We start from the raw sequence: 22,058 nt of genomic DNA, 5'->3' as shown, positions 1-22,058 counted from the left end.
CAAGCAGGTAAGTAATAAAGCTGAGTTAGAACCTGTTCTATAAGTATGATTTTTGTTGTTTAAATATCTTCTGATATTCAGCTTTAATTACTTTTTGAAAGATTTCCTAGAAACTTCATATTAGTAGATTATTGATAGATTGAAATCAGTCCTCTAACTATCCAGTTCTTCATGGCTTCCTTGCACTGTCTTTGGGTTGATTAGGATTGCCATGAAATAAAACAGCCATACTCCTTTACTCATTAAGATTCTTCCCTACCCCCTAATTTTTTGGCTGTTAGGACTTCTGATGAAGGCAGAAATAGGGACATAGTTACCTATAGCAAGGCTTATGTTATACCACTACAGAACCCTGTTCACATCAGTGGAGGCCTATTTCCCTAGCTATTTAGTCTCATCTCAGGACAACTACTGCTTTTTGTCTGAGAACTAGTTGTTAACCCTGCTGTATAACTCAACGGATTTCTATCTCCAAATTAAATGAAACTCTAGTTAAATATTTTTTGCCATTACTCTTTATTTTAGTATAAAACTGTCTTAATATCTATCTTCTTAGTACAAGAGTACTTCAGAAAAATTATGGAAAAGTCACAGGTTCAGATCCCCATACCTGCCAGCTTGAAGAAAAAAAAAAAAAAGTTCATGGAAAGATTTGAATTATCTTTTCTTGTGTGTTTTTTCTTTATTATTATTATTTTCTTTTTGGTGGCTAGCCTGCATAGGAATCGAACCCAGAACATTGGTGTTATTTGTATTATCTGTTAATTCCATTTTTTCACGAACTTTTTGAAGTACCCTTGTATGAGTAGACATTTTAAGTTCTGAACAGATATCTATTTAGTCCTATAAACAATGGTTTGAGGGAGCGAATACAAATAAGGGTAAAAAGCATGAGTTTTGTATCTGACAGATTTAGGGTCCTGTCCAGCTCTTCCACTTAATAGCTCTGTGACCTTAGATAAATTACTAATCTCTCTTCATCTGTAAAAATTGGGAGAATAAGGGCTGGCCTGTGGCTCACTTGGGAGAGTGTGGTACTGATAACACCAAGGCCACGGGTTCGGATCCCTGTATAGGGATGGCTGGTTAGCTCACTTGGGAGAGTGTGGTGCTGACAACACCGAGTCAAGGGTTAAGTTCCCCTTACCAGTCATCTTTTAAAGAAAAAAAAAAAAATTGGGCGAATGATATTATTTACCTAGTAGGGTTTTTAGAAGATCAAGTGAGCTAATGAATAGAAAGTACTTAACACAGTGCCTGGCGTAAAGGGCTCATTAAGTGTTAGATTCTATTGTTATACATTCAGCAAGTATATATTGACTATTCTATAATGCTGGGCACTGTAAATTTGTCAGAGGAGGTAGTTAATAAGCAAATATTCACACAAACAAATATTAACACAATATAAGCTAAGGAAAAGCAGAGTATCATAGCAGGACAACAAGGGAATATCATCTAACTTTAGGGTATCAAGGAGGATTTCCTCAAGGAAGTAACTTTGCGCAGTGATGAGTAGGAGCTAACTAGGCAAAGAGTAGGGGGAGCATTGTGTATAAGCATGAGGTAGCATGGCACATTTGAGGGTACAGAGGATGCCAGTGTGCCTGGAGTGACGAGTGAGGATGAGAGTGGCCTGAGAGAGAAAGATCTCTTAACTGGACCAGGTCACGTGGAACTGTGTCTAAAGAAACAAAAAATGCAAAAGGACAGCAATAATACTGTTAAGTATTAGGGAGTTTAGAGCCCCAGATATTCTGTATGTAGGCCACTATGCTCATATTTGTTTTAATAAAGACTGGTCCAAATGCTGACATTTTTATAGAAGCTATAGTTTTTTTTAGTTCCAGAACCAGGTAAAGACAGGGCAGCCTTGTGATCTATAAAATCGAAGAGTAAGGCTCAGGGTTAGGACCATTTCTTGGTGATACTGAAATGCTTGAGCTGGTCTACAACAAACCTGTGTGGTGGGGGACTTGGAAGTCTTGGCTGCCCTTATGATCTTGAAGGACCCCGCCCTGCGCACCACGGAGTGGCTGTACTCCCGCTCCCTGGTCAGGCAGGGCATGCTCAGCCAGCCGTGGTTCTCCGCCTCGATCTCCAGGTGACGGATCACGTTGCTTGCTTTGCATTCAAAGACATGGTCCGAGGCTGCTGATGCTTCCCCTACCAGGAATGCCGTTGCGGCGGCAGAAGGTTCAGGGACATGGTGCCTGCACCTGTGTGTCCCTCCTGCTGCTGGCTGATGTGACCGCGAAAGTGCGCACCTCTTTCTTTTTAAATCACCACTCAATAGATTAGAGATCGAGAAGACAGGGAGAGTACTTAATAGTTTTGCAGAAATCCAGGCTAGGGACGATAGAAATGGGAAAAAAATTTAGAGATTTTTTTTCAGGTCAAACTGATAGAAGTTGATGAACTGGATAGATGTGGGCAACAAGGGCGAGAGAGATGGCAAAGATTTCTAGATTTATCTAGCTTTGGCAGCTAATTGAATAGCTGGCAGTAGCTCTTTTTGGGAGAGGAATTCTAAAAGAGAACTAGGTTGAAGAGGGGAGAGAAAGGATGGGCTGAGCCTGCGGTTCCACTGAGGTGTCTAAGAGGAGGAGATGATGATCCCAATGATGAAGATGATTGTAGGACATCATTCTTTCCCTCACGAAGCTAATAAGCTGGTCGAGAAGATAAGATGCTTTTTCGAGTACAATTAATGCTATAAGGCTGTGAATTAATGCACTGTCAAAGAGTAGCACAGTAAGTGAAGTGAAGCCACTTTGGACATGGTGATCTCAAAGTTTCATAGATAAGGAAATATTTAAGATGGCTTTAAAGGATAAGTAGTGTGAGAGGGAGGGAGAAACATTCTAATAGTAAAGTGGAAAGATAGTGAAGGAGGGGCATGGCAAGGGTCCGGGTGGTCAGTTACTAGTTGTAAAACAATTTAGTGTTCATCACAGCTCAACCAAGAATCTTTTGTATATAATAAATTGACTTATAATGTGTTTTGATATCCCTTTTGAGAAATTGTCTTGTATAACATGATTCTATCGCATGTTTCTCCTTTTCTACTTATTGAAAATTCATATGTTTATATTGCATTTCTTTTTTTTTTATTTTATTGAATCATAATTGATTATACATATTTTTGTGGTTCAAGTTGTCATATGTTGATCAAATCAATATTACTAGTATATATATTGTTACAAATTGTACTTATTCTTTATGCCCTTGTCCAATCTCTCCCTATCCCCCTCTCCTTCCTTCCTTCCACCACTGACAATTCTAGATTTCTTCTCCCATTCTTAAAGAGTAATGGTTACTCTGTTGATTTGTTGCCTAAATGTGATCTGTCCAGTGCTGAGAAGTGTGTTCAGGTCCCCCAATATTATCATAGAGCAGATGCTTCTTCTGTCACTCTGGAATGGGCTTTGTGGAGAGAGACATCCTCTTCTTTTCTTTGGTCTCTGCTGGTGACTCTTCTTGTGTCAATGTATGCCAGTGGCTGGTGGACCATCTGCGTGGTGGTTGTGATGTCTAGCCATTTTTGCAGCATCCGTGTTGGCTGTGGTAGGCCACCCACATGGAGGTGATGTTTTTGGCATGCCCCTTGGCACTGGTGGTGTGTCTGGTTGTGGGGCGGGTCTGGTCCCCAGCTCTATGCCTCAGGACCCCGGGTGGGCCCTTAGGTGCTGGTGGTATGCCTGGTTGTGGGAGGGGGGGGTCCAGTCCCTGGCTCAATGCCTTGGGCCCCCTGGGTGAGCCCTGAGGTGGTGGCATTGTGCCTGGTTGTGGGTAGGAGAAAATTCATGTTATTTAAACCCAGTATGATATTCTTGACCTATAATAATGGTTATTAATACTGTTCTCTGACAGCATGTTATAAAGATATGCCACCAAATAATAGTTGTCTTTTTCAGCTTGATATCTTAGGGGAAAAAGTAGTATGTGATTTCATTTATATGAGAGTACCTGTAGACTTTATGGAATTATGAAAATGCTAAAGTATTGTTATTAACCCTTCCATGTATTCCATGTTGTTCTTCAGAACCTAGAAGTTAATATTCTTTGCTCTCTAGCAAAATGACTGCAGTCAGTGTACTTTTTTGTCTTTGACTCTGAAGTCTGAACAGTCTAGCTCTCTGCAGGCAAGGTTCATTTTGGAAGTGTTTGGGGATCTTTCTTTCCCACTCAATTATGGGTTTGTTTGCTATAAACAAAAATACAGTTCGTTATTTTTTTGGTGGCTGGCCTATACCAATCCAGCCTTTTGCCTTGGTGTTATCAGCACTAGGCTCTCCCACCACCCACCTCTCATTTCTTATTAATACAGATAAAATAAGCTTAAACCACTAGTTCAAGATATTTTTCTAAATTACTCAATTAAGATAAGATTTAAGACCCTCTCCACTTTAGGTATCTATAATTAGGTATGGAACATTTTCAGGCCTTTTCTGTTATTGATTATTAATAATAAATGCCCTGTCCCCCATTTTCTTCAGACTTAAGTTCAAAGGATATTTACACTTTGATTCAGAGGGCTTTAAAGCACTGTGAATGGGCGTGGTGCTTCAGTAGTTTTACCACACATCAGAATCCTTGCCTTTCTTCATCTCTTGGGAGAAGGACCTGGTAACGTCTGTTTATTCTTACTCAAAAATAACTGGTGTTAATTTGCCTTTGCTAATGCTCTCCTATTGTCTCCTAAAGTATCTCTTAATACTTTCCCTCCCAAGTACACAAAGAAAAAAGTATGTGAAGTGCTGTTGCTGCATGATTATAACATGATTATAATGGTTGCATCTTGAAATAGTAGGGTTATCTTTTTTTCCCAATTGTATGGGAATAGTTTTTCTTCTTTTTTCTTTATCTCATTGTTCTTCGAAGGTACTGGTGTTTTAAAATGATATTAAAATGTTGTTCCCATAGCAACATTCTACCAGTTTTTTATGGCAAACACTACATCTTTTGCAAGTCGGAGTGAAAAAGAGAAATGCTTTCTGAAAGTTTATGAAATCAAGCCAATAGAACATAACTTTATTTAAAAAAACATTTTTAAGTGGAATGTAACAAAGAATTTTACACATTAGTGTAAAGTGAGCCTCCCTTCAATGTAAAGTGTTTATTGCTTATGTAAAAGTTTATTTCTAAATTTGTATTAAGGGCTGGCAGGTTAGCTCATTTGGTTAGAGTGTGGTGCTCGTTACACCAAGGTCTGGTGTTTGATTCCTGAACTGGCCAGCCACAAAAAAAGAAAAAAAGTATTAAATCAACATTTCCCCTCCATAATTGGACTTGAATGGTTTAAATAAAAAACTTAGTACTGCCAGATTTCAGTTAAATAATTTCTAAGTTCTGTCACTTCTCACTTTGTGACAGAGATGCAAAGATTAGTCAGAGCCAAAATATTAAGAGTGATGAGTAGCCTGAAGGGACCGCACTGAGACAACTCCCTCAAGAAAGGAGAAAAATGTGCATCCCCTAGTCAGAATTTGCTTCAGCTTTTATTGTAAAGACAAGGAAATACAAGAGAAAAAAACCAACTTAATCAATCATTTATCAAAGGAATGAAAAGAAATTGGCTATGGGGTAATCTCTGGAAAACATTTTGAGAAACAGAGGAAAGGGAGTAAAGCTGGATAAGAAATGACCTTAATGTTCTTATCTAATCTAGCAAAAACTATTTGTTGTTTTCAGCATGTGCTGTTTATAGCACTTAGGTTCTGCATAAGTGTATTTAGGACTTTTGCCCTTTGTGCACCCCCTGTTCTTTGTCAAACCTATGTGCTCCCACAAAGTTCTGTTTAAAGGTACTTATTACCTTCACCCAGAAGTTTATAGGCTGCTTCTGATACTATTAGAGCAATGCCCATAATACCCTTGTAATGATTTCCCAGCCTCTTCGGATGCATGATGGATTTTGTTCAGGAACTGTTGCTCTGTTTTTTCTTTTCTTTTCTTTTTTTTTTGATCTACTGATTTTGTAAAACCAATGCTAAGATATTTTAAATCTTTTACATTTAAATTGTATAAATTGTATTATCCATTTTGTGCTGCTGCTTTCTGTCTGTTTATCTTTAGTGATATTCAGTTTTATCTCAATGGTTGATTCATTATTTTTCTAAGAGGGTTTTAGGAAGACATTATTTTTGTCTTCTATTTACTTTAGTTTTCTCTTTCTCAGTTTGTTTTAATTTCTCTTAACTCAGACTTTTGGGATTTTTCAACATTCTAAAAGCATGAACTAATTCGATATGTTTTAGTGGCTACCATTCTATTTCCTTTGTTGTTGTAATTTTTGAAAGCTATGGATCCATAGAAATCCTTTGAAAGTAATATACATTATATTTTATGGAAATGTATTGTACTTTAATTATTGGCTCACTCAATAAATTCCAGATGCTGCAGATATAATAGTGAAAAACACAGACAATAATAATTCTGTCCTAAAGGAGCTTACATAGTGGACATCAGTTGGAGACCCTTTGATTTTGCTTACTCAGCTCTATACATTTCTAAATAAGCCAGGCCATTTAAAAAGACTCCACTGGCTGGTACCCTTCCCATATCTGTAATTTAGAATTCTTGGTGATTTTGTATATTTCATTTTCCACCTAGATGTTTATATATTAATATTTTATATCGAGCTATAATTTTAGAAATGTTTAATTCAGGCTCAAAAACAAACCAAAAAAATCTTATTTAGCTATGCATCTTTCCTTATTAATTTAGAAGAGTTAATTAATTTAGCTCAAGAGTTACCCTGCTTAATTACCAAGGCTTCTTAATTTTTCTTTCAAAAAGACTTTCAACTTAGCTTTTCCATTTTTACGTTTACTGCCATTTTCTAAGTCCTTATTATCTCTTTGTGCCTAAACTTTAGCAATAGTGTTCTGATCTCCTTGCCTCTCTGCCAGCCTATCCTAAGCATAGCCATTAGATTAATCTCCTCAGGAGCTGACTTGTTAGTTCAGTTGGTTAAAGCATGGTACTGATAATATCAAGTCCAGCGTTTGATCCAGCCAGCTGCCAAAAAGGAAAAAAGAAATAAGTTTAATCTTCTCAAACTATAAGTACAATATCACTCTTCTGTTCCAGAACCTTTCTAGGTAGACCTAGAACCATACAGTAAGATTTGAAGAGGAGGAATGGGTTTGAACAACCCATCTTTGTGTCTCTGAGGATCAGCTGGTCACTGTGGTCAGCCATGCTCTTTTACCTCTCACCACATTATGTACTTGTTTTGTTAATATGTATTTTTTCTTTCTCTGTTTTTCTTTCTAGATACTGGAATCGATAAAAAGGTGCTTCTGAATAGTAGTGCTGAGGAGGTTATTTTACAATGTTTCTATTGCTTTGAGTCAGTGATTGCAATTTAGTAAGGTTTTATATGCTTTCTTGCATTTGTAATGGCTACTTTTTGATTATTCTCTTTTAAACTAGTTTTTTAGAATGTTTGTATGCTTTCCAGTCTCCTAGCTTGTTCAATAAATGATTATCATCAATTGTAGACTGCATGTAAATATATTGGGTGTTACTGGACTTTGTTAATCATTCTTTCTAATATCCAGCTGGGGAAAGAACATCACAATTTATAAGCAATTTAGTCAGCTAGCATTTGAGCCTGTGGCCATGGCTTTGTTTATATAATTTCTAAGGGACCTATTTAAGAGTTAAAGCATAAAAAGGCCTTTAATGTTATTTGTGAAATCAGGAGTGGTCAGTGTAAGTTTGATTTATCTATTTAGAACTGTGTGTAATTTTATTGCATTTAATTTTGTCATTGTTTTATAGGTCAGGAGTCTAGCATTTTTTAGACAAAAATACCCAATTTCAGAAGTGGGGGTGCCGGCCCGTGGCTCATTCGGGAGAGTGCGGTGCTGATAACACCAAGGCCCCGGGTTCGGATCCCATATAGGGATGGCCAGTTCACTCACTGGCTGAGCGTGGTGCTGACAACACCAAGTCAAGGGTTAAGATCCCCTTACTGGTCATCTTTAAAAAAAAAAAAGAAGTGGGATTAACTTTCTCCCTTCTAATATAGTTATTCCAGTTAGTATTGCTGTTTAATACCTATTCCAAGACTTTGCGGCATGAAACAAACACTCTTTTTATTATGTGCATGGATTGTGTGAGTTGGGAACCCTGAAGGCACATTGGGGACTGTTTTTTCTCAGCTCTGTGATGACTGGGATCTCAGTTGTGAATACTTGAAAGTTGAGATCGACTCACTTGACTGCTGGGGGATGGAATAATTTTGATGGCTTGTTAATCAACATGTCTGCTACTTGGGCTGGGATAACTCAAAGAGTTAAGACGTATTGACCAGAGTGCCCAAATATGGCCTTGCTTCTGGTGGCCTAAAGTGTTAAAGTGAACAAGGAGAAAGTGACATTTTTTTTTTTGTCTAAGCCTCACAAACTATGCATTGTCATTTCCACTGCATTCTATTGGTTACAAGTTAGTCACATGTACACCCAGATAGGGGAGGGGAGTTAGAATTCATCTCTTGCTGGAGTAGTGGACCATCTTTAGAAAATACATTCTGCCACAATAGTCAATTCTAGTACTTGCTACTGTTGTTTGTTTTGAATCCCTATTTTATAATGACATTAGAGGTAAAAGATCAGGAATTCTTTACCTTATCTATGAATAGAGTTTAGTGCTTTAGGAGAAGCCTGTGAACGTAAAGTTGAAAACATTTTTGAAATATATTTTTTCTATTAATTTTAAAATTGATTATTTAAAACTTTTTTTTTTAAAGTCAAAATTGCTTAGGTATTTTTCTTTTCCTTACTTTAAACAAGGGTAGGGTGTCTTGGATTGCTAGTGTATTCAGACAGATTATGTACAGTTTTCATTGTTGCTACATGTGGAGAATATGTAGAATAGTTGGCCATTGATAGAAATCAATAAAAATTTGCAATGTCATCTGTATTTATTGAGGATCTAGTTTAAATTTAAAAAGATCACACACATACACACACACACATGAAAAAACAGAGGAATGAAAAAAAAAGAAAAGAGAAAGTAGGACAAAACTTGTGTGTCCTTTGTATTATTTATTCTAAAGATTGAATATTCAGAGACACAAAAGTTGTGTCTTTTCTTCTCTGGCAAGGTTCTTGTTAATGGAAACAGGAAGTCATCGAAGCTGAAGAAGCCTATATATGCCCAGCCAGAAAACATATTGGACAGTATGGTGGCTTAATATGAAAAGGCTGGGAGCCTTTTTTTTTTTTTTTTTTTTTTAATTTGCTGCAACACAAAAGGCTTTACAAAATCTTGCAAGCAAAAGAAGTGATATGATTGGAGAGGCCTTGGTGAAGCCTTCTGGACTCTGGATAGTTTGTGGCTGGGTGCAAGAGAACAATGAAGGCCTCTTACAGATGACATTATTTCTCTAGAATTGTTGACATTTTTTTTCCCCTTGCTGTCTCTTAAATCAAGGTTTTAAAGGAATTGGCAGCTATGCCATTTCTTTTCAGCATATAACTGAATGAAATTCTGATGTTTCTTAGTGAAGCTACCTTTTTTGTCCTTTAAGAGCATGCTGATGCTATCAGAAAATTCTTGTTTTGTGAATCCATTTTAGAAACTAGAAAGACCATGGACATATAGGACAGTAAAAAGTTGTTTGCCAGCAAAACTGATTTAGTACCTGGTACCACATCTGGTTTTGCTGCTTTGGTGAAGGAAGAAGCTACACAGGTCTCTATGAATCATTGCTTTTACATTGGCATCAAAGACGCTGCCAAAGATCATGAAAGAAGTCTTGTCTAAGGTCTTGAAAGTCACACTTTGTCCTAGTCAGGGCCTTGAATTACTGCCTTGTCAAGAGCGTCTCTTGAGAAATGGGAATAGAATATGAGGTTATTTTCTGTTGCAGAGGAATTAATTGATTCTCCAAAGAACAAATCTCAACACACTGGGAATTCTGCTTCCATTTGCTTCTTTAACTTCATGAATCAGGGTTTTTCAGATCACTTGTGGCAATCTATTGGATTGTTAAAACCATTGCCATGTTAAAACATACTGCTTACTATTCTAGCTCTTCATTCAAGTGAAATAGTAGCAGCTTTCTAATTGAAATAGATTTTTGTACAATTATTTTTATTTTCTTTTGAATTTATTATCTTTTCTAATCTACACATCTTTTTTAAGTTGGGAGAATTTAACGTTTATACTAAGGTGTTGACTCATAGATTTATTTCTGCTGTCTTCTTCTGGTGTTTTCTCTGTCTCATGCTTTGCTTTTTTCCCCCTTCTTTTTTGACTTATTTAATTGAGTTTTCCTTATTTCCTTTTTTCCCTGAACTTCTAGTTTAAAAATAACTTATACTTTTTCTAATTTAGTAATTATTCTTGCATTTTTCCATACATATTTGACTCTCAAGTTCATCCAGCTTCTGCCAGAGTAGTATAAGGGATTTTAGAACTCTTTACCTCAGATCTCTCCCACCTGCTATTTCTCTCAATTATTTTACTTCTACCTTGTTTTCATTGAATTGCCCCCACCCTCCAACTTTGTATATTTTCATCTCAACACAGTTAGAGGTTATTTAGATTTACCTACATGATTTTTTTTTCTTTTGCATACACTCCTTATTGAAGTATGCTATTTTAGTGGTTCTCCCAGCAATGACCAATGAATGTCAGAATTTTTTCAGTCTTTGACTGAAGATGTCTTTATTTTGCCCTCACTTTTAAAATATAATTTAGTTGGATATAGAATTAGAAGTTATTTTTCCAGCACTTTGAAGATTTTTCCATGGCCCTCTGGTCTTAGTTATTGCTGATACAATTCTGCTATCAATGTAATAGACTTATTTTTCTAGGTGATTTGTTTTCTTTCTCTATTCGATTTTATGGTTTTCTCTCTGCCTTTGGTGTTCTGCATACTACACAACATAAGGCCCAGGATGTACAGCGAACTTCCTTACTGCTTCCCCAGGCCAGTGGATAGAGTTTTTCTAGTTCTCTTTTCACTGACACTGTAGCTCTTTCTAGGCTCTGGACTCTGTAGGGGGCTAATACCATACTTCAAATTTATATACCTAAGGCATCTTCTGTTTTTGAGGGGGAATTTAGAACCCCAGTGTTGGGCATCTCCGGCGACTGCACAGGACCCCCAACAGGTTTTTCCTTTCCCTAGAGGGTTGGGGCCAAAGGGGTTGCCCTTTTCTGCCCCCCAGGACGCGGGGTGAAAAGAGATTCCAAGAAATGGGTGAGCACGCCGCTGCTCTCCCAGATAGGGAACAAACACACACACAGCAGTGAGGGTTCTGTCAGGCAGTTCCATTTATTGTAACACAAAAGATCATATTTATATGCTTAGCAGGCAGGGATTTCCGAGCTTAGGCCAATCCTTGAAAAGGTCAAATGTGCACGTGCCTTGCCTCTCTATGCTTAGCCCTCCCCCTTAACTTCCCTTGGGCACCAGCTTTTATCCGTTTAGGCCATCTGTTGTTTTTTGAAAAAGGGCGCGGTCCCATAGTTCCCCCTTTTTGTTTTAATAGAAGCCTTGTGTGGTTGTGTCTGTCTTATTTTGTCCCCCCACCCGCTAGGGGATCTTACCTGTCATTGACTATCCAACCAAGCCGAGGCTGAAAGAACCTGTATTGGTCTTGTGTGGTTGTGCCTGTCTTAGGTTGTCCCCCCCACCATGGAGGATCTTACCCATCATTGACTATCCAACCAAGCTGAGGCCAAACAGGAGATTACACCTTGGTGTTAATTTTTTTGAAGGGCCAAATTGACCCAAGGGTCTTGGGGGTGTTGTTCATTAGCTACCTTTTCCACCACCTGGGTGAGCATGGTGAGGGACCCTAGGTTGCGCCTTATAAGGGCCATTAGCCGACCCCACATGCATGGAGGGCCTGTTAAGGCGGATATTAGAGTGGTGGGCCAAGGGGAAGTTCTAAACCAGCCTTCAAACCAGCCGGAATTGGCCTCTCTTTCCCTCCTATGTTTTTCTAATCCTTCTCTTAATTTAGCTAAAGAATCTTTAACAACGCCGGAATGGTCTGCGTAAAAACAACATTCTTCTTTGAGGGCTGCACATAATCCTCCTTGTTGCAGAAACCAAGCCCCTTCTGTTCATGTTTGGTTAGCCACAGTGTGTGGAGAAGAGGGTGGACTTGCTTCACCAATCATGGAGAAGACCCCTAGCAGAAGATAAGCTTGCTTCATTGTGGACTTTCCTGGAAAACATAAGAAAGGTTTTCCTCAGGGTCGTTATCGCCCTGGGCAGTGGGTGAGAACTTGAGATTTCTGGCTGGCACCCATATAGGGTTGGGCTCGTTGAAAGGAAAAATACATCCAAATCCTCTGCCCATAGTTAAGAGCGGGTCAGGGCCTCTCCATTGTCCTGAAAGGGGATCTTTCCATCACACCCAAATGGCAGGACGTGGGGATTGGGTTAACCATTGTTTTTGGAAAGCAGTTATTGGCTCATGTTTTGGAAAATTTAAAATATTTAAGGTAAATAATGCCATTCCTAACTGTTGGTGGGGGCTAATAATTCCCCCTTTTTGTTTTAAAAGTTGGTTCTTTAGATTTTGATGGTAACGTTCTATTATGGCTTGTCCCTGAGGATTATAAGGGATACCAGTGGAGTGGCGTATGTTCCAAGTGGATAAAAAATCTTGGAAGGCTTTGCTAACAAAGCAAGGGCCATTATCTGTTTTAAGTTGACTGGGGAGGTCGAGTGTGGCAAAACATTGTAGTGAATGACTTTGTGCATGTTTAGCCTTTTCCCCAGTGTGGGCTGTAGCCCAACAGGCATGAGAATAAGTGTCAATAGACATGATTCTTCCTTATCTAAAAGCTCATCATAAAAGCCCTTATGATCAGTGGTGATGTAAGCATCTGCCTGGCCAAGGACGTCTTGTCCTAAAAGATTAGCATTAAGTCCGGAAGCAATGAGGGGCTTCACCTCCCCAATGGTGCCATCTGCATCTCTCCATTTTAACCATCCTTTTGTTTCAAAAGATGGTGTTTCACCTCCTACCCTGAGGATTTGAGGCCCAGGGACAACATCCCAGCTAGGAGGCACTTCCTCTTGGCACAGGACAGTTCGATCTGCCCCTGTATCAATTAAGCATTGGAACCTTTTACCCTCGATGGTGATGTCCATTTTTGGCCTTACTCCGGGGACTATAGGGACTGTCCAGTTAGCCCTGGGCCCTTTGGCTGGTTACTTTTATGACCCACTTGGGGTGACGGGGCTAGGGGTTGCCCCTGGCTTAGTTTAAAGGATTGCCATCTTTGTCAAATTTGGACCTACAGTCCTTTTTCCAGTGTAATCTTTTTTTACATAGGGGGCAAGGTGTGGTAGGGGTTTGGACATTGGCTTTTAAAATGACCTTGTCTTCTATAACCAAAACATTGTCCCTTGAGGGGTGGGGGGAAGTATTGTTTCCCAAGGGGATCAGGGCGGTAAACGCCTTGAAGGCTTTGGTTAAGTTTTGTGTCTAAGCTTGCAAGGCTGTGGATAAAGTCCTGGCTTGAGAATGTTGACTCCCTACCTCCTTGGAAGTTATAACCCACTTCTCCATGGATTGGTCCCTTAAGCCTGCATAAGCCAACTTATGATTAGTGGTCATTCCATCCCATACAAGCATCTTAACAAACTGATCTCTGAGTGGGCCGGGGGGAAATTTTCTTTGTATATTTTGCTCTACCCTAACAATAAAGGAAGGGAGGTCTTCACTGGGCCTCTGGGTTATTCCAGCAATTGGGGGCTCCATGGGGCCCTCTGTGAGCTTTGCCCAGGAAGCTAAGGTGGCAGCCCTGACTTGGTCTTGGTAAGGAGGCGGGATTGCCGCCTGTTGGATTCCTGTACTATATTGATCTGCAGTTCCGGACAACATGCCAAAGGTAACTGGGATGCCAGGATTGGCTGCTTGATTCCTTTCCACTTGGGCATGGCACTCCTCCTTATAAAAGGCATAGAAGTTAATAAACAAATTTGGGGGGAGGACTGCCTTACATAACATCTTCCAGTCCTGAGTGGTGCAGGGCTGATGGGCTAGTCCCTGAAGGATAGTTTCTGCCCATGGAGAATTAGGGCCATCCTTGGCAATAGCCTTTTTTAGTTCTTTTAAATCCTGGGCTTCCCAAGGATACCAAGGGGCTGGTCTGTTGCCCCCCCGCCCCCCCACCTGGATTAACATTAACAGGGTAGGCTTGAAATGAAGGTTTTGGTTGATCTATGGGATTTCCCCATGTATCTTAAAGTGGTTTGGGTTTACTGAAAAGAGGAGCTGAAACTGGTAAGGCTTGGGTTGTTCAGAAAAAGGCGGGGGTGGGCTTTCAAGTTTAGCCCAATTGATCCCCTTAAGGGCTGGATCTCTGGGTTTCTCTTGAGAATTCCCCATGGCCAAAAACTAAAAAGGAGAAGACAGAGAAAGAAATGAAAGTAAAAGGAAAGATACGACCTTGAGGCCCTTGGTACTCACCCTGATAGCAGGTTTCTCTTGAACGTTGTCCTTCTTTCTGAAGCTCTGCACTGTAGATCAGGGCCTCTTCATCATCGATCTTTCAGGATAGTGTGGCATTTTTGGCTGTCCCCGTGGGAAGGAAAAGGTGAAAGTGGTATGAGGCGCCGTCCTCACACGGGGCACCAGCTGTTGGGCATCTCCGGCGGCCACACGGGATCCCAACAGGTTTTTCCTTTCCCTAGAGGATTGGGGCCAAAGGGGTTGCCCTTTTCTCCCCCGCAGGATGCGGGGCAAAAGGAGATTCCAAGAGATGGGTGAGGACGCCGCTGCTCTCCCAGATAGGGAACAAACACACACACACAGCGGGGATTCTGTCAGGCAGTTCAGTTTATTGTAACCCAAAAGATCATATTTATATGCTTAGCAGGCGGGGATTTCCAAGCTTAGGCTAATCCTTGAAAAGGTCAAATGTGCACGTGCCTTGCCTCTCTATGCTTAGCCCTCTCCCTTAACTTCCCTTGGGCGCCACCTATTATCCATTTAGGCCATCTGTTGTTTTTTGAAAAAGGGTGCGGTCCCATACCCCAGCTCATAGGGCCTGTGTTCAGGTCTCAAATCTCCATAGGCTTCACACATCAGCTCTTTTCATTCTTTTGGCTCTGATTTGTTTTCTGTCTTTGTTCCTGGCACATGGTGTCTTAGTCCATTTGTGCTGTTGTAACAAAATATCTTAGACTGGGTAATTTATAAGTAACAGTAATTTATTGCTTATAGTTCTGGAGGCTGGGAAGTACAACATCAAGGTGGTAGCAGATTGGGTGTTGGATGAAGGCTTGTTTTCTGCTTCATAGAAAGAGCCTTCCTGTGGCATTTTCACATGGCAGAAGTTCCCTGAGTCCTCCTTTATAAGGGCAAAATCCCGTTTATGAGGGCTCTATTCTCATGACTCACACACCTCCTAAAGGCACCTCTTAATACTATTGCATTGAGGATTAGATTTCAATGAAAAAATTTGGGGTGGAAAACAGACATTCAGACCATAGCACCTAGAGATCTTTCTTTTTGCCCTTTTTGATTCACCATTTAAAATGTGTCTAATGGCAGGAATAAAGAAAATGAGACAGTCTTCAAAAGATGAGTTATAATGGAATCAAAGATCTGTGAAACAAGGAGAATTTATTTCTCCATCTTATGGGACTTCCAGAGTGCTATTATAAATGTTAGCTGAAGTGTATAATATGTCCAGAGTTCTTTGTTCTTGTTGATTGAGTGATTGATTGTCTGCCTTATTCCTTAAAAGCATTTGAAGTGCTATTTTGATATATGCGTAGCCCTTGTGGAGTGATACACTTGAGCCCCCATTTCATGTTTAACTGGAGGAATTTGTCAAAGCTTTAAACTATCCTGTGCATGTCTAGATGTTTGACCATTCTAGAATGATTATTTAATACTTCTTTAAACTAATGTTTCTGTAGAAAGATTCTTTGCCATGGTCTAAGGCAGTAGTTTTCAAAGTGTGTTCCTGCTCTGCCTGGAAGCAGAGAAGAGAGCACTCCCGGGGTGTTGGGTGTCTACAGCGGCCGCATGGGACCCCAACAGGTTTTTCCTTTCCCTGGAGGGTTGGGGCCAAAGGGATTGCCCTTTTCTCCCCACCCAGGATGCGGGGGAGAAAAGAGATTCCAAGAGATGTGTGAGTATGCCGCTACTCTCCCAGATAGGGAACAAATGCATACACATGCAGCAGGGGTTCTGTCAGGCAGTTCCGTTTATTGTAACACAAAAGATCATATGTGCTTAGCAGGCGGGGATTTCCGAGCTTAGGCCAATCCTTGAAAAGGTCAAATGTGCACGTGCCTTGCCTCTCTATGCTTAGCCCTCCCCCTTAACTTCCCTTTGGTGCCACCTTTTATCCGTTTAGGCCATCTGTTGTTTTTGCTTAGAAAAAGTGTGCGGTCCCATACCAGGGTCCTAGGCAAGGAGCCGAAGGCTGTAGCCCCCTCTGCCCAGAAACAGGCAAGAGAGCATGCCTGGAGTCTTAGGCAAGGAGCTGAGGGCTGCAGCCCCTCCGCCTGGAAGCAGGCAAGAAGGCATGCCAGGGGTCTTAGGCAAGGAGCCAAGGGCAGTACCCCCCACTCAAAAGCAGGCAAGAGAGCATGCCTTAAACAACACTTCTGCACGTGTGGCCCACCACAGCGGCAGCCACAGCCACTGTGCAGGTGGCCTGCTAGACATTCAACTGCATTGACACAAGGAGAGTCACTAGCAGAGAGTAGAAAAAGAAGAGAACGTCTCTCTCCTCAAAGCCCATTCCAGAGTAATAGAAGAAGCAACTGCTTTACCAGATGACCAGACATCAATGTAGAGATACTAGAAATACAGAAACCCAAGAAAATATGTCACCACCAAAAGAATACAGTAATACTCAAGTACCAGACCCTATAGGCAAGAAACCCATGAAATGACTGAGAAGGATTCTGACCAACAATCTTAAGGGAACTCACTGAGATACGGGAAGACTCAGACAACATAATGAAACAAGAAAAAAAAAAAAAATCCAGGATATGAAGGAGGACATTTACAAAGAGATCAATACTTTAACAAAGAATGTAGCAGAACTCATGGAACTGAAAGATTCACTTATTGAAATAAAAAATACAACCAATAGTTTAAGCAGCAGGCTAGAACAAGCAGATGAAAGAATTTCTGATCTTGAAGATAGTCTTTTTGAAATAACCCAGGTGGACAAAGAAAAGGAAAAAAGAATTTAAAAAATGAAGAAAATCTAAGAGAGCTAGCTGACTACCTTGAGGGCACAAACATTCGAATCATGGTTGTTCCAGAAGGGGACAAGAAAGGAAAAGGCATGGAAAACCTATTCAATGAGATAATAACAGGAAACTTCTCAGGTATAGGGAGAGACATAGACATTCAGATCCTGATGCCTCACAGATTCAACCCCAAAAGATCCTCTCCTAGACATATTATAGTCAGAATGGCAAAGCTCAAAGACAAAGAGAGAATCTTAAAAGAATCAAGAGAAAAGCATCAAGTCAACCTGTAAGGGAGTCCCTATCAGACTAACAGCAGTCAGACAAACAAAACTACAGAAGTTCACTACTACATGACCAGCCCTTCAAGAAATCCTCAAGGAAGTCCTGCATCTGGAATCTGAAAAACAGTAATCACTACCACCAACACACAAGAAAGACCAAAATCCACTGGTAAAACAAAAACACAAACAAGAAAAAGAAACTAAATCTTACCATCACAAAAAGCTATAGTGATAATGTAATAATGCCCCTACTTTATCTCTGATTTTAGTAATTTCAGTCTTCTCTCTTTTTTCTTGGTCCATCCAGAATAAAGATTTGCAAATTTTGTTGATTTTTTTAAAGAATCAACTTTTGGTTTTGTTGATTTTCTCCATTGTTTTTTATTTCCTATTTCATATCTTTCTGTTGTAATCTTTATTATTTCCTGCTTATATTTGCTTTTGGTTTATTTTGCTCTACTTTTTCTATTTTATTAAGGTAGAAGTTCGCATTACTGATTTGAGATTTTTCTTATTTTTAATATAGGTTTTACAAGTATAAATTTTCCTCTAAGCACTACATGAGCCCTGCATCCTATAAATTTTGATATATTACACTTTGATCTTTATCTTAAAGTACTCTCTAATTTCCCTGTGATTTTTCTTTTTACCCATTGTTTATTTAGGAGAGTATTTTTTAATTTCCACACACCTGTGAGTTTTCTAAATTTCCCTCTGTTATTGTAGTCAGAGAACATATTTTCTATGATTTTAGTCCTTTAAAAAAATTTTTTTTAAATGAAACAAAACAAAAAAGGTCATGAAAGATTTCCATTATCTTTCAATTCTGTTTTTCCACAAACTTTCTGAAGTGCCCTTGAGTTTATATTCTGCTTCACTGATTTTTTGATGCAATTTATCTTGCCTAAACTTAGATATTTAATTTCTGTTCTTGATTTCTTTTTATTAAATGGACTTGTTGATACGCTTAAAAATTAATTTGCCTTTGAAAAGTTTATTCATTACTCTCTGTTGAAATTAATTTGATTTTAGCATGCTTTTGGAAGACTTTAGAGAGCTATTTCAAATAATTGTAAAGAATATAAAATGAAATATGTAAATTTTAATGTTTTACATCTCTTTGTGAAAAATTGAAGCCCTACTTTCTACAGAGTATTTTGCTATTCATCTGTTATTCAGTTTATGTATGTATTATTTGAACAAATAAATATGCATATCCTTGGGAAAAAAAATGAGGTTCCTGAGTCCTCAGCAGCAGCATCACCTGGGATCATACAGTGCACACTGTTCCCAAGTCATTCATTAGATATTCTTCTTTGTCATGATTTTAAATTAAAGTTTGATAAAATATTTGAACTCATAGGTAGTCTAATGATTGGTACTTTTTATAAATGGAAAGTATTTGTTTAATGGCTTGCTCTATTTTTTTCTACAGTAAAAAGATACTATACTATAGTATCCGATAGTCTGATAGCCAAGGCTTCAGATCCCTATACTAGCCAGCTGGCAAAAAAAATTTTTTTTGAATACTCATAAAAATGATACATATGTTTGTTTACTTGGGAATTTTTTTATACTTGAGCGTCCTTTATTTCTAAAAGAATATTCTTAAAAATTAAGTATTAGATATAGAATTAAGGAAATGTTTTACATATTTAAATTAATTGACAGTTCTTTTCATAGTCTGCCTACCCCACACTCAGAAAAAATAAATTATTTACATAATTCCTTTTAATGAACCTCATGAATTTTAAACATGATTATTACACTTTCTTCCATAGAGAGAATATATGCTTTTAAATGTATTATGCTTTTGTTCATGAAGAATGTCATTAAGTAGTGCCAAACTATTTTAGGATGCTAAAATAAAAATATTTACAATCCAAACATTCTTTAAAATTATTCTTATAAAAAAAAGATGTTCCATTGTTTTTAGTCTGTTACTCAAACATATAAAAATGCTGTGAAAAGCAAACTGCATGACGTTTCAGGATTCAGAGACTTTGATCATTTAAATAAAGTTTTTGCCAAAAAACTGAACACATAAAATGAATGATAGAGTAGTTAGTACCATTGTTAAGACATTACAGACTCATTTCCCATCGGATTCTTAATCAATTAAACACTTAAAGCCTCATACAGTGCCTTATATATTGAAGTGTTCAGAAAATGTTGATTGAGTTTAAATGACCAAGCAAGCAGTTTTTGAGCGTGTTAACCTATTAGCATAATACTGTCTTTTTCACTTAGTGATTAAGCTACTATTAGATATGTTAGGTATCATGTGCTGGCCCTCAGTGCCCCAGAAAGCACTGAAAGTTGTAAACTTAGAGGAGGATAAGGAAAATATTAAAGGAAATATGAAATATTCTACCAAAGTATTGATAAAATCAACCTATTATAGACTTGAAGAATTGAAGAAAAGATGGTTGCCTAATAGATTTAAAAATGAATATTCACAAAAAAGACAACCCAGTTAGAAAATGGGCAAAGGACTTGAGTAGACATTTTTCCAGAGAAGATGCACAAATGGCCATTAAGCACAAGAGAAGATGTTCAACATCAGTAGTTAGTAGGGAAATGCAAATCAAAGCCACAATGAGAAACCACTTTATATCCACTAGAATGGTTAATAATAATAATAATAATAATAATAATAAAAGGAAAATAATTTGTTGAGAATGTGGGAAAATTGCAACCCTCATACATTGTCAGTGGGAATATAAAATAATATAACTTCTGTGGCAAACGTTTTGGTGGTTCCTCAAAAAGTTAAATAGAATTACCATATGACCCAGTAACACCAGTCCCAGCTTTATACCCAAGAGAACTGAAAACAGCTGTTAAAAACTGTACATGAATGTTCATAGCATTATTCATAATTAGTCAAAAGGTATAAACAACCCACATGTCCATCAGCTGATGAATGGGTAAACAAAATGTGGTATATCCATATAATGGAATATTATTCAGCCATAAAAAGGAGTGAAGTACCCATACTTGCCATACATTGATGACTTTGATAACATTATGAGAACTGAAAGAAGCTAGGCACAAAAAGCTAAATGTTGTATGATTCTGTTTATATGAAATGTTCAGAATAGGCAAATCCTTAGAGACAGAAAGCAGATTGTCGATTGTTAGGGGCTGGGATAAGGGGGTATGGGGATTGGCTGCCTAATGGATTTCTTTTTTGGAGTGATCAAAGTGTCCTAAAATTATATGATGGTGGTGGTTATATAATATTGGGAATGTACTGGAAGTCACTGAATTGTATACTTTAAAATGGTGAAGTTTATGTTAAGTGAATATTACCTCAATTAAAAAAAGACTAGTTAGATTCTGATTTTTTTCTTAGTAAAGTATTTCAGAAATCAAAGAAATTTTATTTCAACATCATTATTTTGTGCTTAGAAAATTTACAAAATGTTATGTTTCGTGAAAATATAAACAGATCGACTAAATATTCTTTAGAGCAGGTTTCAAAAGACATGTCTGTTTGGGGCCTCATTCAAAGGAGTTTTGCTAGTAACAAAGAATCTTAGAAAAAATCACTAGAAGGTGGACTCATGTAGGGTATTGTGCCTATTACGTTGCTTTTTAACTGGCTGTCTCTCTTTTGAACAGTTGTAAACAGTGTGTCACAACCTTTTTACACTTTCCTTGCCATCTTATTCTGGATCTATTTGATTTCTTACTATTTTTAGCTTCAAGCATACCTTTTTTTTAATGAAGCATTAATTTTATTTCAAAATGTGAATGTCACTAAACATTCATACATGTTAAAACAATAAAATTTACAATTTTGTTAAATTTTTTGTCTGTTTGTGTAAACATCATTACAATATGGAATCTATGTCATAGAAAATACATACAAAGTTTTATCTGAGCAAGTCAAGGCCAGATTGGGAACTGTACAACTGTAATACTTCATGGTAGTGTTCCAGGGAAGATGAAATGTAGCCTTCGGAAGTGTGGTGGGGGGCTGGTTAAAAAAAAGGAAAACAAGGGCTCAATGGAAATGGTCTTGGGCCCTTGGATTCTGTTGTGGGATTTTAGCAAATGACTCCAGAGAAGCTCTACCAATGGATTTGGATGGGAAGGGGTTGGTTGTGTGGGCCAGGGGGTAGCTGAGGACCCCCATGCCCGCACCCAGCACATCCACACAAGCAATTCCTGGTTTCCAGGAAAATATCGCAAGCCCACCACCTGACAATGCATATTGCTCAGCAGAGAGCCTTGTGCTGAGGCTGATGAACCCTTGGGGTCCCTGCAGGGTGAGGCCAGGGAGCCAATTCTCCCCCTCACACAGCCAGAGACAGGCACCCTGACCCAGGAATGGACGTTGGGGTGATGACCCCGCATAGTGTCTGAGCCATACTGGGAAGTGGCCCCTCACTCCTGTTGGAGGTCAGCCTAGGGAGGGATCTGCCAGGTACAGCCACTCCTGTGCAAGCATGCCTTTCTGACATGAAACTTTATTCTGCTCTGTTAGCACTAATCTTTGTCTCCCTTGAACCAGCCTACTTCTTTAATGATAACTGTTTCTAGCCACTGTGGAGAAATAC

At 38.7% G+C, this 22,058-nt stretch overlaps 1 protein-coding gene across 4 annotated transcripts in view; it reads left to right on the top strand.

The window, feature by feature from the left end:
- The window catches only part of CDK19 (cyclin dependent kinase 19), a 166,641-nt gene that overhangs the window by 65,626 nt on the left and 78,957 nt on the right, over window positions 1–22,058 (top strand). The window lies entirely within an intron of this gene.

This window comes from Cynocephalus volans, chromosome 5 (assembly GCF_027409185.1).
Source record: "Cynocephalus volans isolate mCynVol1 chromosome 5, mCynVol1.pri, whole genome shotgun sequence".
Classification (NCBI taxonomy): Eukaryota; Metazoa; Chordata; class Mammalia; order Dermoptera; family Cynocephalidae; genus Cynocephalus; species Cynocephalus volans.
The sequence above is the reverse complement of the archived record's forward strand: the minus strand, read 5'-3'. Positions and strand labels throughout refer to the sequence as shown.